This window comes from Pygocentrus nattereri, chromosome 16 (genome assembly GCF_015220715.1).
Source record: "Pygocentrus nattereri isolate fPygNat1 chromosome 16, fPygNat1.pri, whole genome shotgun sequence".
NCBI classification, from domain to species: domain Eukaryota; kingdom Metazoa; phylum Chordata; class Actinopteri; order Characiformes; family Serrasalmidae; genus Pygocentrus; species Pygocentrus nattereri.
This window is the reverse complement of record NC_051226.1, coordinates 13,526,201-13,541,751: the sequence shown is the minus strand read 5'-3', so window position 1 is coordinate 13,541,751 and position 15,551 is coordinate 13,526,201. Positions and strand designations below refer to the sequence as shown.

Here is a 15,551-nt window from a genome sequence, read left to right as displayed (position 1 = left end):
AGTCTGGAAACTCTGGTTTTGATATTCACTACGAGTTCATTAAACCTCAGTTACAAGGTCTGTTCCTATCTGCTCTTTTTTCAGTTTTTTGTTGTCTCCGCTCTGTGGATGATGGTGTTGGATTGAATGTGTCTAGAATAATGACAGGCATCTCAGCACTTCCCAACATAAACACTTACTGCTGAATCAAATGACTTCACAGCTCGCTAATCTGAGAATTAAAGGGGAATTTCACTGGTATTTCTGCATAATTACAATGTTAATGTGTAAAGAAAGTTATTTAGACTGGTTTGGTGTGAAATGCTCCATTCAAGAGAAACTTACAGACAGAATTGTTGTGGTGGTGATAGGAAACAGACGTCTGATGTTTTACAATATGTTGTAGAAATGATTTGGAAAAGTATTTTTGGAATATGCTCATAGTAGAGAGACACATGCAGAGCGTTGTAAGACAAACAAAAATGAGTTGCCAGTATTTTACCACTAAAAACTTTTATGAAGAAGTTGACTAACTAAAAAAACATTTAATAACAGAGAGATTTGTCTTTAGGTAATAAAGTATTTCATTTCACATTTTGAAACGTATGACTCTGACTGTACATGTATAGAGTACATACATAGAAAACAGGCTGATTTGTACTAGAATCATTGTGAAAAGGAAGATGGGTAGGTGTATACAGTAAGAGGAGCTCCAGGCATGTAGAAAAGAAGGGAGTAGAAGCAGAACACTAATGCTAAGCATACACCACTGAAGAATTCTCCAAAACAAAAAACAAGATATCCTCCCCCCGACACATCTGCCAAGATAGCTGCCCAGCAGACCCCCCGCCAACCAACTCTCACTCAGGAAGCAAATGAAACCCTCCACTTTCCTCAGCCCTCTGCTGGTCCTTCTATTCAGGAGGAAAAATAGCCCAAAAAGCCCCAAATACTGTTTTTTCACTTTCTCCAGTGCCAGACAAGTGAAAGGATTTGCTTTGGCAGGAAACTTTCTCATTGAGAACAATCCACTGGCAATGATTCACCAGTGGGATGGCATGCAGAGCTAACCTTTAAAAATCTAGAGTTATTGCTGCTAATTATGTGTTCTATTTAAATGACATTACATGACTGTGTAGTTAATTGAATGATTAGGTACATAATAGATTACAGTTACAATCAATTTATGTTCTGAATTCTGTCTTTTTATCTGTGTTTCATCATGCAAAAATGACAAAACACAAATCCCCAAAACAAGTTGTGCTCACAACAACTTCTCATCCAATTTCATTCATAATAAAATATGTCCTCATCTATTTAGAAATACCACTAATGTGGAAGCATTTTCCACAGAATTTCCCCATTTGTTTAAATGAGCTATGAGTGAAAAATCACACATAAAAAAATATAACATGTTTTTATTACCGGCAACAATAACTGAGACATTTAAGAGTTAAACTTGGAGGAGTTTGCCTTCTGGCGACAGAGCGCAAAAAAAAGCTATCAACAGCAGCTACTGGTGATAAGGAGACGTCAACCCACAGTGGTTGACCTTTCGCCAAGTATCTTAAAGAAAAGTCCAAGAAAAACAAGATGATACTACAGATATTAAGAACAATCTGACAGTAATCGCTGACACATGTAACCTCACAAGTCCAGTAACAAAAATCTGGACTGGTATGCTTATCTAGATGCTTAAAACTCCAGCTAAACAGATACATGATGTTCTGAATTCTCCACAGCAGGCCCCTGTGATTCGAGCTGTTGACCTCTGGCCTCTGAATTGCAGAGACAAACCATTACGGACCTGTCTAAGCAGCTCACCTCCCTCAGTGAGATAGAACAGACTACTGCTCCTTCTAATCACACCAATAACAGTAGTAATTAATAGCTATTTACAGAAATTGTTTTGTGAACAGAAGGATGGGCATAATTAGCCGACTCCTAACAACAGTAGTTAACAGTGGCAGGTCATTTATCATGTAAAAGTTTTACTGTATTTGGGAGGCAGATTATATTCAACTTGAAATATGATGTAAGGATTGTGGGTACCATATGGTGTTTGTTAATGAAGCAGTGTGAACTATTTTAAAGGGACACTTTGGCAAAAGATCATGTTTACACAGTTTCCCCCCTTACCCAAATATAGTCTGAAGTTTGCTTCTTTAGTTTTGCACTGGAGCTATGAGGCTAGCAAGTAATGTGTTTAGAAGTAATGCTTTAAAACCCAGTTTCTGCTAGTAACTTACCTGTTACCTGTAACCTGCATGTGACAAGTCTGAGAATGATTGATACACTGATTAGGACCAATCACAGTCAGTGGGAGGATTCAGAATGAATGACACAGAGATTACGACCAATCACAGTCAGTGGGAGAATTTTGGAATGAATGTGGTCATTAGGATCAGTCAACGGAGGTCTCAGAACTAACGATGTAGTGATTAGGATCAATCACAGTCTGAGAGAGGTCTCAGAAGTAATTAGGTGGTGATTAGTGCCAATTACAGTACAGGGGAGGTCTCAGAATTAATGACACAGTGATTAGGACCAATCAGAGTGAGAGGGAGGTTACAGAATGAATGATGTGGTTATAAAGAACCAAGCATTTTCAGGGGATGGTCAGACGATGAATGACACACTGATTAGGACCAATCACAGTAAGAGTCAGGAGGAGGTCTAAGAATGAATGATGCAGTGATTAGGTCCAATCAGAGTCAGGGGGAGGTCTCAGAACAAATGATGTGATAAGGACCAATTACACTCAGAGCAAAGTCTCTGAACTAATGTCAAGCGATTGAGATAATTAATTATAATGAATCAAATTGGTTTTGCATAGTTAATCATAACAAATCACATGACTTTGTGTATTCATTGTGATTAATCTTTCAGAACAAAACATTATATAATCTAAGAAATGTACCAATAGAAATAGTTCAAATTTACTAAATTGTGTTACACCGACATACATGCGATGACATTCTGCAAAAAAAAATTGAAAAAGATTTTATTCCAAAAGTGATGATATGTGTGGATCTATTTGTGATATGTGCTTTATATGTTGCATCCATCATTGCTATCACATCAAAACCTCATATGCAAATTAGCACCATGCAAATTTCAGGCCTAAATCATCCAACACTTGCATAAAACAGTGCCTAGTTGGTAGGTTACCTCAAACAGAGCTGTTTGTTGTTTCTGACACTGTATGACAAACTGTTATCTATAAAAGTGGGGGAAAAAATTACATGCCTAAAAACAGCACTGTTGGCCTACAGATAGTAGTACAGCAGCAGAGGCCTGAATTTTGTCCTTACTTTTGTCAGTTCTTGACTGACCAACTGTATTTCTGCTAAATCATGTAAAAGTTTTTTTGCTGAACTATTCCTTTAGGACTAATTAAGTTAATAATTAATTAATCAAGGCTGCAGTATTGGGTTTGACTAGTTTAAAGAGTCCGTTGCAGTCCACTTTATCAGCACTGTGTGAAATCAACTTAAGCTTGTTGTAAAGTGATGAGAAAGATGATTATTCCACATCATTTTTGTTCACACTTGCATTTAGCAAAGCCTGGATGACTTTAAATGGGTTTCATTTCAAGACATGAGGTGAAAGCATGTTGAAAAGGGCTTTTTATATTTCTTATTCAATCACGCCACCAGACACAGCCTGCATTCAGGTCTTAGTAGAGCAGCTGACAGCAGATCATAGCTATTACATATTTATAAGGGAAATTCTTCCGGGAATGTGTTGAAATGCAAGGTGTGTTTTATCACTGGCACCATTTTCATCACTGCTTATCAGCGAAGCCATCAGCGTTTTGGTACACAGCTCCAGAGGCTGTTGTGAAATCCTTTTGCGTTTATTCTGCACTTCTGACTTGTCTGCCAACTCCACTGATCTTAGATTAGTCCTCACTCACTCACTCACTCACTCACTCACTCACTCACTCACTCACTCACTCACTCAATCTCTGTCTCCCACTCCAGCACTCTCTTTAACCTTGTGTGAAGAAGAGCAAACACATTCAAGCTGCAATAGCCCCAAATAGCCAGTAATACTGGCTGCCCTTGCTCTTTTCTGAATATCTAGTAACCCCTCTGGATCCCTTGTAGTATCCACACCTTTAAATATCTCTTTTACATTTAGTTTAATAGTTTATAGTCAAAAATGCTCTCAGCACTGTGGTGAGCACAGTGAGTCTATGCTGGTATGACAGGTCTCTATAGGCTAATGCTAAAAACTGAAACTTCCATTGATTAATACACTAACAAATATAATACAATAGCGTCAGCATTTTGCATGCAAAGTACAGTTCCAGCAAAAGGGTCTCCAAATCTCCCAATACTACATAGTGTTGCTTTAAGGGGACCCGGTCCATAAGCTTTGCATACAGGCCTGGAAATGACTCGTTACTTTACTGCATATTGTAGTTTGTAAGCAGAAGAGGAAATATTTTATTATTATTTGAATTTAATGAAAGTTATTGTTGTGTGTATAGTTTGGTTTTGAAGGGGAGAAAATGTCCTTTACAGTTTTGTGAAACATCGGAAGTGCAGACACGAACCAGCTGATAATAAAGAAAAATCATACCTAAATGTAATTCATTGTGTTGCAAACTATACTTTAGACAAAATACGTGCAGTCAAAATGTATTTATTACATTCAATAATTTAACATTGTTTTCATTGTGCGAATGCAGAACCTTCACATGAACCTGAGCATAAAAACAAAGTGAACACAGTTTCAAGTTTATTACCAACGTCCGCTAAGAGGAACAGTGGCTGAATGTTGTGGCACCTTCATGATTGTACTCTTCTTGCTCTTATACTGCTCAACTCAAATAAATGTGTTAACAGTAATAGTATCATATTAACATGTTATTAATGTGTCAACTTTAACACCACAAACATATAGCTCTAAGAATGTATTGCTAAATAATCAATAAAGATCAATGAGACATAAACATAGTTAACCCTCTGGGGTCCATGAATTTTCATCAAATTCAATGTTCTATGTAAGTTTTTCTATCTTTGCTATAATACAGCACAGCAATACGGTTCAACCATTTCCTGAATCTGTAGAGTCTTTCAACTGCTTCTTATCCTGAGATGGTACGCAATTCACATCCAGAGTTATAAGGCTATAAAGAGGGGCCGAGATGCACATCATCTGACTCTCACTGTGTGTAATTAGTGGATTGGTCCATCTACATGTTGAGTGAAACTGACCAATGGACACTCAGGAAATCACTAAGGAATGACACATCATGTCAGAAATCCTTCATTCTTCCTTCGGTCCACATTGGAGACACATGTGAAATGGTGTGCAAAGATTTTACAGCCACTGGAGTTGCTACAGTGTTAAGCAGAGTGGACGATAACAAAGCATTTTGATATGAAACATATGGGCATAATGTTATATGGAAGCACCATTATAGGCGAATTTAAGAAGATTTACACAAATCAAGAAAATGTCTGTAGACCCCGAGGGCTTAAAGGAGGCAGAGACAGCCCTGTAATAAATATTTGCCTGCTGAAAGGCCTCTGAATTTGACCCAGTGATGCTGAATCATTGAGTACGTCCACTGATGCAGCGTGAGAAGACTGAGATTCGTGTATGATTCAGCACAATCTCATATACTCTGTTGACGGTATCCTGTCTCCAACTCAATGAGGAAAGCACAGCTTTGTGCAAACAGACTCAGACAGCCATGCCATTCTCTCAATTAACATAATTGGAGCCTGTCTCAGGAATGATGCAAATAAAAAGGAATTTGTGTAAATAAGAACAAAGACAGCAATAACTTCACTGTGGAGTGGCCTGAGCATGGTTTACTTTTCATGTCTTGGATCTTCAAAGTGTCATGCAACAGTGATGGATCTAAGGGACATCCTGTTACACAATGGGCGAAATCATTACATGCTTGATGGCAGCGCAGACAGAGTATCAGGGCACAATTGCTCAATTGCAGAGAAGTCTACTGACTGGGCCAAATGGAGTGGATGACAGCGTTTTTCAGTGAAATCCATCAGGCGGTTGCCTAATAATAAACCCTTTGACTAATAAAAAACATCTGGGAGGCATGACTAGGAAGAATGTTAATCATTGTTAAATTGCCTAATATTTCCGTCCAGCTCTTAAAAGACTAACACACATTGTTCCCTGAGGACTGATATATGGTGAAAATCATCACTCCTTAACCAGATGATTTGCAGTGATTCCTTTTGCTTGTGTTCAGGAGGACATAAACCCTTCACTGAAAGATGCTGGTGGAATATCTAATAGAAATTTGGAACATGCTGGCAATAAAATGGCAGCGTTATCTTGTGTTTCATTCTCTTTGAACAGAAATATTTTGCTTCAGATGAAAAATATTCCATCACCCCCCTGTGGATAATATGTCAGAGCGACTGTCATTCATAATCATTGCAGTCCTTTTGAATGTGTTCAAACCTACGCGTTAGCAATCCAGCTGAATTTCAGAGGATCCAGACTGAACATGAAATCATGCGGGTGATTTAAAAGGCCCTCTGTCAGAACCCAGGCTTATTACTTTGAGCAAAACCACAAAAACAATGGAAAAAGTGGAAAAATAATAATCAGCCAGAAATACGAAGCTTAATTTTTGCCGCCAGCAGAACAGAATCAAAGTTGATCTTCGCTTTTCTTCCAGTGTACTTTTTCCATCGTCGCCCTTTTCCCCTTTTCGTGATGCTGTTACATAACCTAACATTAACAGCAAAACAGAGACTCAAATATCCTCACTTGTAGCCAAGGGAACAAACAATAAATGCCCTGCAAATATAAAGTAACCGAAGGATGCCATGTCTGCAGGATTTAGCAAGACCAGGCTTCGTCCAGACCCTCTCTGCCTCTTGCAGAAAGGCTTTTTAGAGACATTTGGAGACATTTAAAACCACTCTGAGACATTTGGAGAGGAATAAAGAGATCATCAGCAGAGGATAGATGACATCATGCCATTCAAAACTGAACTCGCGACACCAACTGCTCACGCCTCAAAACCAGCAGTGACAAATCACAGATCAAGTTTGAATAAATTGAACACTTGGTGAATCACTGTGAAGGATCTCCTTGTTTACAGTGGAAAAGTCTTTTCACAGAAGATCCTAAGAGCATTTGTGCATGATCAGCCTCAAGATCATGTACCCCACCCCAGATTACACCCCTGACCAAACTCAGAAACCAGGCATGTAACATGTACACAAGCTTTCAATGGATGGAAGTTTTAATACATTCTCTCATTAACCTCTAAAGGCCAAAGCACACTGACCCAACCTCCTCCAACAAACAGTAACATTCCAGTGTTGGTCATCAGCTTCACGCTGTGCTAGAATAAGAACCAACAAGCCAAATGAGCCAGTATAAAGTAAGACAAAAACTCCAGAACAATGTGAATGAGGGAGAACATTCTAGAACAGAGAGGATGAGGGGGGCATTTTAGAACAGTGTGAATTTTGGTGGAAAACATTCTAGAACAGCATGAATGAGAGACAACATTCTAGAACAGTGTGAATGAAGGAAAACTATATAGAGAAGTAGAGTAGTATGAATTTTGGAGAGCATTCTAGAACAATGTGAATTGTAAAGAATATTCCAAAACAGTATGAAGAAGGGAGAACAATCCAGATTAGCATGTATGGGGATAACATTCTAGATCCGTGTAAATGGTGGAGAACATTCTAAAATAGTGATGGACATTCTAGAACAGTGTGCATATAAGAGATGATTCTAGAACAGGGAGAATAGAGGAGAACATTCTGGAACAGTAAGAGTAGGGAGGACATTCCACAACATTCCAACATTGAGGGAAAAAACTGTAGCACAGTGAGAATGGAGAGAGTATTCTCAAACAATGTAAATATTGAGAACATGCTAGAACAATGTAAATTGTACATTCTACAGCAACGTGAATGAGGGATAAAATTCTAGAACAGTACAAATGAGGGAGAGTATTGTAGGACAGTTTGAACAGTGAAAATACTGAGAACATCTTGGAACATTGTGAATTTTTGAGGATAACATTCTAGAACAGCCTGAATTAGAGACAACATTGTAGTGTGAAAGGACAGTAAATACTATAACAGTATAAATGGGTAAGAACCTTCGAGAACAGTGTGATTGAAGGATAACTATATAGAGTAGTGTACATTTTAGAGAACATTCCAAAACAATGTGAATTGTAGAGAATATTCTAAAACAGTATGAAGGAGGGAGAACGTTCCAGAGTAGTGTATAAGGGGGAACCTTCTAGAACAGTGTATATAGTGGAGAACCTTCAAGAACAATGTGAATGGTAACATTTAGAGGAATAAGAATAGCAGAAAAAAACTAGAACAGTGTGAATGGTGGAAGATATTCTAGAAAAGTTTGAATGATGAGAACATGCTAAAATAATGGTAGACATTCTGTAACCTTGTGAATATGGGAGATGATTCAAGGACAGTTTGAATGGTGGAGAACATTTTACAACAGTGTGAAACACGAAGACGATTTTAGAACAATGTGAATGCAGAGCACATGCTTGAATAGTGAATTTTTGAGGACATTCAGTTTGAATGAGGGAGATCATTCTAGAACAGTGTGAAAAGTGAAGAGCATTGTAGAATATTGGAAGTGGTAAGAACGCTGCAGAGAAATGTGAATAGTGGAAAATATTCTAGAAATTCTGAATGGGGAGAACATTCTTAAACAGCATAAATGGTGAGAACATTAGAACAGTTTGAATGGTGGAAACATTGTAAAACAGGTAGAAGGACTCAATGGTTGGGTTATTAGGGTTTGTTGGAGAATGCTGGGTTGCTGTGAAGGAAGACCCCCGCTGTTTGTGTAAAGTTTGAATGGACAACAAATCTTCTTCTCTAGAAGATACACAAGAGATAAGATGAACTACAGCTGCTACTCCCACCAGGGGGTGCTGGGGGCAGAAGCGCTGAAGATTCATGAATCTGATGTTGCCTGTGAGGGATCTTTTGACTGGTGCTTCTCATGAATATTATGGTTTCTTTTTGGGATATTCAAGAACTATTCATTTAAATGTTGGTGTATGTCTATGAAATTAAGCCTATTTGCCAGTTACATTTGACTAATTTCACATTTGGCATGCCAAGGGAATGCCAACTGTTTCAGGTTTTATCACACATATTAGCTATTCCTTTCAGCACATTGTTGTTTTGAGACCCATTCCCAAATGTGATTGGTGTTTTAGTCACTCAATCTGAGACCTCCCCCTCACTGTAACTGGTTCTAATCATTGCATCATTCTTTCTGAGGTTCTTCCCCCTGACTGTGACTGGTCTTAATGACTAAATCTTTCATTCTGTGAGCTCACTCTGACTGTGATTGAATCTATTCACCACATTATTTGTTCCAAGACACCCCCGCCGACTCTGATTGGCCCTAGTCACTGTGTCATTTGACCATTGCATGACTGCAATTGGTCTTAATCACTATTTTATTAATTCCAAGACATCCCTCTGAATGTGACTGTGCACTTTTATGTATAAAAATAGATGTACAAGCTAAAAATTGTAGTCATTACCACCTTGAAGTCTGACTTTTGTACCTTTTGAGAGCGCCAAACATATTTGGAAAAATAACAGCAACAATTACACATGCCACATACCAATTACATGCTACCATACCAGCTTTAGAAATGGTATAGTTCACCAAACATTTGTGAATGCAATCACATCAGAGCACCTTCTTGGCTTTTATGAGCTTTAACGAGCTTGAACAAGAACAGAATCAGTCAACTTTACACATCACACCTCATTTAAGAGATTTAAGAGAAAGACTAGTAACCCCCCCCAACACCCCAGCAACAACTAACACTCAGCTCTCATTCAGAAAACAAGTTTCCTCACTGAAACACCATCCTCCAATAAAAGCACAGAATTCATCCTTCAAGCAAGTTCATCAGCTAATAGTAAATCCACACATATGCAAATACCGCCAGAGCAGAAGGAGCCAAAGAGAGCCTCGTAAATAGCACACCTCCAGAGCAGTAAAAACGGAGGCCAGTGCTCAAGCATTTGCCTGAGACATTTCTGAGGCAGACAGGCAGGGTCAAAGCCAGGCCATGGCCTCGGAGCAAGACTTTTGCATCCACTTTGGGACGGCATTTAGATAGGCTTATAAATCTGCATGCACAGCCAATTCAGCAATTCAGTCAACAGAGCAAAAAGAGGATGAAGCCTGGCCTAATACCATGTTACTTGTACTGCACAGTGAATTGCACTCTGCATAATCTGCTGTTTTGATCTAAGAATAAAAAAAATGAATCTGAGGTCAGTGGTTTAAGAAATAGTTCAGCCAAAGACACTATTGCTGCTAATATTCAATGAAACTGTATAGAAACAAAAGCATGTTAATGACATCATGATAAGCCTTGGGCTGATGATTTTATTCAATATCGCATAATTTAAACAAGTGCTGTTATTATATATATTTTTAAACAAGCAGAACATCACCATCCAACTAACTACACACATTCAGTCATATGCAAAACTTTGGGCGCCCCTTGTTTTGCTAAGGTAGAGTGAACGAATTTTTGCATACACAGAATTTGGATTAATAATATCATTTATCAGGATAATTCTGCAGATGGCAATCATTGATCTAAATGTTTGGTTGTGCAATTCCTTGAACTCATGACCTACATGACCTGTACTACATGCCTGACTGAGTTGATCTTCAGGAGCATCTGAAAGAAGGAATCAGGTGGATTTGATTGGAACTGCAAAAAAAAAAACTGCAGGAGAATCAGCAGAAAATAATTAAATTAACTATTTATTTTTAATTAATCCAGATTAGCACACTACTGCTACACATCATGCTTGAGATTGGGTGCTAGTTGGAAGGTTGTGCATACCAGATGATGAACTATACATCTATGCTCGGTTTGAGTATTTATTGACATATATGTCCACCACACTAACAAAGAAAGCATGGAGTTCTGGAGAATATGTATCCTGCTTTTTCTTGCTATTAAAAAGTATGGAGGCCACATAGAAGAGCTTCAACTATGTATATTTTTTCACATTCACTACTGCGTTTAGTGGTTCACATCTGGTAAGTCTTGTATATCGGCTAGAATTCTGAGTTTACCATTAGTAAATATGACTTTGTCATCTGGTCAAGTGCAATTCACAAGTTTGAAAATTGATATTTCCATTTAATACATATTAATACATATAAATCACATCATACTGTCCACTATTTCTTGAGAAAATGGCATTTCCATGCTTATTTTTACAAAGTTATTGTTGCTTCCAAACTTGTGGCCTGTGGTGTAGTGCTGGCCATTATGGTTACAGGAACATTTGAAATGCAATGGAAATGAATTAAGGGCTCAACTGACTCATGAAACAGTGTACAGTACAATTGTGTCACAGCAGTGAGAGTCATCCAGCTACGGAAAGTGATAGTTCCAACTTTACACAAGTTATTTCCCTTTCCCCAAACATAGTTGATCAGCCAAGGTATGTTTGGTAACTGGAGTTTTTTGTATGGGAGCTACCAGGCTAATGTAACCAATAAATATTGGCAGCTTACACCCACCAGTTTAGCATTGTATAAGCTGTAATCAAAAAGCCTGCCCAGTTTTGTCCATTTTTTGTAGATTGCATATGATTCCATCTGATAGATTCAGAAGCCGTAAGCAAGTCTATATGAGACTGTTAAACAACTACACCCTGTTTTAAGCAACTGTGTGATGCTTTAGGCACAAGGTTTGCACAGTACTTATAAGTGGTGAATTAGCTTCCATTACTTCTTAGCTACATTACCCTCATAGCTGCAAATTCAGACACACAATCTTGTCTGATCAAATACAGTTGGGGTAAGAAAACTGGGAACATTTGAGTTTTGGGAAACTATCACTTTAACCAGGGAGAAGTGTGGTGTGCTATGAAGTCATATCAGTGGAGGTATCTGTGATTTAGATGATGTAATGGAGTGCAGATGGTGGTGAAAGCCTAGCCACCTGAGACGTCATAAACAGGTTTTCCTACGTACATGCATGAGAGAAAGGTGGCCCAGGAGGTCAGGAGGAGCCAGCAGAACACATACACACTCCTGCCATTTACAGTCATGGGCTTTAAGGTAGTTTTTGGCAAACGTTCCAAAGTGGCTCATGTCAACACCGGCTGAAATGAAGAAACCCCGTATTCATTCGTGTGTTAACTTGCAGCATGCTGGATGCAGGTGGAATAAACTGCACCCACACAAAGAGAGAGACAGAGAGAGAAAGTGGATAGTGATAATGAAAGATGGAAAAAAGAAGAAGGTGGAGAAAAGAAATAAACCATGAGGCTGTGTTATTGTGTTAAAATCATCATGCCTGTTGTATGTAAAATCTACAAGTACTGTACTGCTACGCATTTCAGTTAGGTTTTAGAAACAAAAGGGTTCAATTCTTGAACTGCCCAGCAGAAAACTGATAATCAGAATTATTTCTATATGTATCTATGTACATTCAATGAGGCGAGCTCTCCTATTGGTTAGAACTTAAGTAGCTGAACTAAAGACTTAATTATCTGCATAATTAGGAGCTGGCAGCCGAATCTTACAGTCATTGACAACAAAGATTATTCAGTGAACAGCACCATGATTTTCAAAATGATGTTACATTAATAATCTACTAGATGTACACTCTTTGAAACAGATGGTTCTTCAAAGGTTCTTTACTAAAGAAAATAGGTTCTGTGTAGAACCATGAACACTCAAAGAAACCTTTGCATCTCTAAAGGGTTCTTTGCATCATGAAAGCGTTCTTCAGACCGAGTTGTAGAAGACCTTTTGAAAAGGGTTCTATATATCACCAAAAGGGTTCTTTTATTGTTACGATCTCAAGCTTGTATCCATAGAAGAACCCCTTTGGGTGCTATATAGAAATGCTTTTCAAAAAGGTGTAGAACCATCTACAGTGCAGTCTAGAGGAACACATTCATGATGCAAAGAACACTTTAATCATGCAAAGTGTTCCATTTTTTTTACTAAAGAACCCTTGAAGAACCATATCTTTTAAGAGTGTATGTGGTCGTACTGTATGTGTGTATATCAAGTATTTATTTTAAGAATGTTGCTCAGCCAATCAGAGTTACAGAGTGGAACTAGCCATATTGTAAAGAGTATTCAAACAACCTTCTCTTCTAAACATCATCTTTAGCTTCCTTGAGGATAAACACCTTTTGAACCACAGGAGCTGATCCCATTGCTAAAACCAGGCTAATCATTTAACCACGCATGTACAGGGCTGCAGACTACAACAATAAGTCCAGCTGTCACAGTGGGCTTAAGTTTGTGCTGTGAGGCTTCAGTGTCTGGGGTTGTTTTGTCCATTGGCTCTGGGGCCAGATTAAACTTCCAGCTCCTTAATCCTTCACCCTCAACAGGTTCTATTTCTCCCCCACTCTGCTTCAATTGGGGATGGGTTTACTTGTCACTTTCACAGCTGCACTGACTTTAAAACTTACACTCAGGGTCCTCTTGTCCAAACAGTCTTTCTATTTTTTTTTAACTCCTTAAACTAACTCTGTAAACCCATTGGTGGGCCCATACTTATGTTACTCACTTTCATATTCGCACACACACACACACACACACACACACACACACACACACACACACACACACACACACACACACACACACACACACACACAGCTCTATTTGAGTTGGAACTTTTTTACTGGTTCTGTAATTTAAGTGGTTATCTACTGAGATTCCTGGTTAAAATTCACTATATATCAGCAGTATATGTCTTACAGTACTGGCAGTAATAATTGGAAAATGATTTGAATCCAGTATGAATCTGCAGTGTGTGTATTTTTACAGTCTGACGGTAATAATTGTAGAGAGATTTTAATCCAGTATGAATCTGCAGTGTGTAGTTTTACAGTCTGACTGTAATAATTGTAGAGAGATTTTAATCCAGTTTGAATCTGCAGCTTGTGTAGTTTTACAGTCTGACGGTAATAATTGTGGAGAGATTTTAATCCAGTATGAATCTGCAGTGTGTGTAGTTTTACAGTCTGACTGTAATAATTGTAGAGAGATTTTAATCCAGTTTGAATCTGCAGCTTGTGTAGTTTTACAGTCTGACGGTAATAATTGTGGAGAGATTTTAATCCAGTATGAATCTGCAGTGTGTATAGTTTTACAGTCTGACTGTAATAATTGTAGAGAGATTTTAATCCAGTTTGAATCTGCAGCTTGTGTAGTTTTACAGTCTGACGGTAATAATTGTGGAGAGATTTTAATCCAGTATGAATCTGCAGCGTGTGTATTTTTACAGTCTGACGGTAATAATTGTAGAGAGATTTTAATCCAGTATGAATCTGCAGCTTGTGTAGTTTTACAGTCTGACGGGAATAATTGTGGAGTGATTTTAATCCAGTATGATTCTGCAGCGTGTGTATTTTTACAGTCTGACGGTAATAATTGTGGAGTGATTTTAATCCAGTATGAATCTGCAGCTGGTGTAGTTTTACAGTCTGACGGTAATAATTGTGGAGTGATTTTAATCCAGTATGAAGCTGCAGCTGGTGTAGTTTTACAGTCTGACGGTAATAATTGTGGAGTGATTTTAATCCAGTATGAAGCTGCAGCGTGTGTAGTTTTACAGTCTAACGGTAATAATCATGTAATCACATCCCCAGTCCATTACAGGGCAGACAAAACCATATACATTCACACACTCATACCTATGGGCAATTTAGCATCTTTGAACTGTGAGGGGAAGCCAGAGCATCTGAGGAAAACACACACATGGGGAGAACATGCACACTCCATACAGAAAGGGTCCCTGGTTACCTGGCTGGGGAATCAAACCCAGACTGCTCTTGCTGTGAGGCTACAGTGCTAATAATTAAAGATAGCTTCTGTATAATTTCTAGCGGTTATTAAATATTTCATAGAACTTACTGGAATAATTCATAGCAGTCACTGAATCATTCATAGCAGTTACCAAATAATTAATAATAGTTACTGTATTAAACATAATAGTGCATATTTCACAGTAGTTACAGAATAAGTTGTAGTACACACTAATAAGCCTAAGGTTCAATGAGGTAAAACCACATGCCCACAACTTATATATGAGCATACTTCAGTAATTACAATGCCATCCAGTGCTTTCACAGCACATGACAATTATGCACAATAATTACATGATTCATAACAATTACAGAATAATTCATAGCAGTTACTGAATAATTCGTAGTGTGTATCAAATATTAAGTCATTAGAGTAATAACTGAATAATAAAGCCAAGTTCAAGGAGGTAAAGCCACATATCCAGCCCTTATATATGAACATACTTCAGTAATCACAGTGACATCCAGTCCATTTATAGCACTTGACTGCTGTTAATCAGTTTATCCAGTTTACATTTCATTGATGAATAACTGGTCATTTTATGTCCACTACTTTTTACCATATTCAAAATGATATACACCACAGTGAAAATGCTGATCTAAAATCTTTCCTTTGTTCATATAACTGTATAGAGTGAGAAGGGACAGAAACCTGATGCCTGACCCAGACTAAAA

The 15,551-nt window shown here is 38.1% G+C and overlaps 1 protein-coding gene across 1 annotated transcript in view; it reads right to left on the bottom strand.

Annotated features, from left to right (window-relative positions):
• The window catches only part of ccbe1 (collagen and calcium binding EGF domains 1), a 112,436-nt gene that overhangs the window by 96,299 nt on the left and 586 nt on the right, over nt 1-15,551 (bottom strand). The window lies entirely within an intron of this gene.